Source organism: Galeopterus variegatus, unplaced genomic scaffold (assembly GCF_000696425.1).
Source record: "Galeopterus variegatus unplaced genomic scaffold, G_variegatus-3.0.2 Scaffold15253, whole genome shotgun sequence".
NCBI lineage: Eukaryota > Metazoa > Chordata > Mammalia > Dermoptera > Cynocephalidae > Galeopterus > Galeopterus variegatus.
This window is the reverse complement of record NW_007741364.1, coordinates 22,443-25,661: the sequence shown is the minus strand read 5'-3', so window position 1 is coordinate 25,661 and position 3,219 is coordinate 22,443. Positions and strand designations below refer to the sequence as shown.

Genomic DNA, 3,219 nt, shown 5'->3' with positions numbered 1-3,219 from the left:
GAATTGTCAGGCTGATAGTTAAGGGAGATGCCAGGATGACAGCTGGGTACTCTGTGTAGAAGTAGGCCAGTCCAGATTGGAGCTCTGGAAGTGACTTTTCTAGGAACTTGAAATTAGTAATATACCTATGCGTCAATAGAGTGAGACACGATTTGGGTAACTGACGTAGAGTTTAGGATTTAATTACATAGAAAACCAACAAAACAGGACAATTATTAACTCTAGGAAAACAAAAAGTTATGCAAGAAAGGAAAAGCAATCATAGTTTGGTATACAACTTGGCCGTAACTATTGTTTGCATGATTATAGTAGCACAAATACTGACGATTAATGTAATCCAAATCAGAATATAACTATTTTGGGAATATGGAGAGGTAAAAACGTTGGGGGTGAACATGGCGGGGGAGGGGGCGGAGTGATGGATAAAGAAAGCTACAGTCTCCTCTTGTGTCTCAGCACTCAGGCCCAAGGCAGAGCCTCTGTTCCATGAGTGGCCACGGACCGGAATCGTTGGAAGAAGGGATCCCCTAGCTCTCCACTCACCCAGGACTTAGCCTCAGCAAAAGGAGGCTAGGAGCTGGATGAGAAACGCTGACATGGGCCGGCTGGTGAGAGTGCGGTGCTGATAACACCAAGGCCCCTGGTTCGGATCCCATATAGGGATGGCCGGTTCGCTCACTGGCTGAGCGTGGTGCTGACAACACCAAGTCAAGGGTTAAGATCCCCTTACCGATCATCTTTAAAAAAAAAAAAAAAAAAAAAAAAAAAAAAAAAAAGAAACGCTGACATCCTGTTCCACTGACCAGGAGCTGTGGGGAGGAGGCTCTGTGCTCTTGCCTGCAGCATCTGAGTGGAGTCTTGTCCTGCTGAGCTGAGAGAGGGAAGGAAGGGAGAGGTGCTGGTGCAAACCTCACAGGAGCTGGTTTCTTACCAAAGAATTTTCACATTTTTGAATAGTTTCTTCAGTTGCTGTTTGCCCTTATGACCATTTCCAGAGGCTTTAAGTGGTTGTTTGTTGCTGTTCTAAACAATCTTTACCAGTTTCATTCGGGGTGAGCCCGCCCAGCTCTTCACGCTGTCATGCGGGTAGTCAATGCCTTTAGCTTTGAATCTTGCAACTCTCCTGTAAGTTTAAAATTACTTCAAGAAAAGTTAAGACATTTTTAAAAAGTCACAAGAAAGTAGTTATTAGGAATAAGTAGGTTAAAACATACAGCCCCTTCACTTTTGCTGTTTATTGTTTCCATTGGTAACGAGCCATAACAGCTCCTAGAACTACTTTAAATATACGCCCCAGAGAGTAAACAGGAAGCGGCGGCGTGGCAGCCTCCCTGGAGAGTAGGAGAATATTTCAAATCAAGGGACTCCTGGGGGCCGGTGAGTGGGACCTCTAGGTATTCAACTTTTTAGGGTGAAAACTGAGACAGTCCGGGGCCAGCCGAGGCCGCCGGAGGGGGAGTGGGCAGGGCAGCGCCACGCAGAGCGGTCGCCCAGCACCACGTCCACTTGCAGGCTTTCGGTTTCTTGGCCTCCATCTTGCCCGCGCTTCCCCGGCGTCTGGGAGAGTGAAGGCGGCAGGTCGGAGCGAGCGGAGAACCCCGGCGGTGGGCAGGCTGGTGAGTGCCCCGCGCTCGAGCCGGTGCAGGCAGCGCCCGATCCGCCCCAGACCCGGAGACCCGAGGCCGAGTTCCCGCGCATTGTCGCCGTGAGAGCCCCTCTCCGCCACTCCTCGCGTCTTTCCACAGACCCGGGCTTCCGCCCACTGGCCTCGGGCGGGGGGTGCCCGGCAGGAGCCAGGGGAGGGGTGGCCCTTCTGGCAGGGGACCCAGTCCTGTGGCTTTCCTATTTCGGGTTTGTCCCCTGGGAACCCCGCTGGGCTGGGCGCGCCCGATCCCGCGCCCTCCCCCGTGCCTCCGCGCTCGGCCCGTCACCCCCTCTCCTCCGCCTACGGGTTCCCAGAAGGGCGGCTGAGGTTTCCGGGATCCTAGGTGCTGCCCCGAGTGCCCCGACGGACCGGACCGACCGGGAAGCAACCCTTGGCCAGCAGTGGCCACCCCTGCAGCCCCAGAGTCGGAAAACTGGCCGCGAGCGTTGGTCCCTAACGTTGTCAGCCTTGCATAAAATGGCCTTGAGAGGTATTCGATTTCTGGGGTGAACTGTTCAAAAGATCTGGCAGTTCTCCTTTCGGAAAGTTGACGAGAACGAGGATTTTTTGAGATGTGCGTGCACGCTGGCCTCTACTCGGCGGGAGCTGCTCCCCCGGGAGTTTTTACTCTTTCCCAATAGTGTCGTGAAGTACGTCAGGGTTGTAATTCCCCAGCGCAGTTTAATGTATATTTTGGCAAATTGCAAGGAAAGCTTGTCTTGGGAAAGTCGGAAATGTTTGACTGATAAGATTTTTTTAAGCCTTAACATAAACCTGTTTCCGCCACTTTCCCTCTTCAAAAGGACTGAGAAATTTAAGATGATTTCAAGTTGTTTTCGTTTGACTGTGTCCGGATTTAGACAGAAGAACATGTTCTTTTAAATAATTACAATGAAGTACAAGAGAACAAAGGCCACTGAAATTCAGAATAAGCTTTTGGTTCAAGGGAGCAGGAAGTAAGTTCAAGGACACTAATGTTTTCTCAAAGATTGTTGACATTTGAAATTGTTCTTACGCAAAGGTGAATCCGGTAAGGGGATAGCAGATGTCAAGAATTTTGGACATTGACAAACCGGTATAACCTAAAACTAAGGGCACCGGCGGGCTTGATATGCTTTAGATAAGAGGAACAGAATTTTTGGTATTTTTCCCTCTGGTAGTTCCCGTAAATAATCTTACAAAAGAGTTTCGTTGAACAAAAACTTGGCTCAACTCCAAAGTTTAAAAAAAGACTGGGTTTGGAAGGGAATTTTGAACGTGTTTGCCTACAGAAATCTTTTTTTGTTGTTGTTGTTAACACTTACTTTACTTACAGCTTTTGAGCTGAACGTCCTGGTTAAAATGTTGTCTTTTTTTATTCTTTTTTTCTAGCGACTTTACGTTTCACATTTCTGTTTGTAACTGACGTTTGCACTCCCTTTAACACGGTATTGCTTCCTTCAAACCAGTTTCTAAGGTGAATCCACCTACAGGTCTGCAGAGGCGCAGGGTGCTCGCCGCCGTGGGAGTCCTGGGCCACCGCGGGATGGGGGCGGGGGGGGGTTGTGGGCAGCTTTTGGAACTTTGGCAAGGAG

At 49.6% G+C, this 3,219-nt stretch overlaps 1 protein-coding gene across 1 annotated transcript in view; it reads left to right on the top strand.

The window, feature by feature from the left end:
* The first annotated feature begins 191 nt into the window (after positions 1–191).
* Positions 192–3,219, top strand: part of LOC103582208 (CASP8 and FADD-like apoptosis regulator) — a 22,515-nt gene continuing 19,487 nt past the window's right edge. The window contains exons 1-2 of the mRNA XM_008563866.1: positions 192–596; positions 788–1,616. The gene's annotated coding sequence lies outside the window, so the exon portion shown is untranslated. The remainder of the gene's footprint in view (positions 597–787; positions 1,617–3,219) is intronic.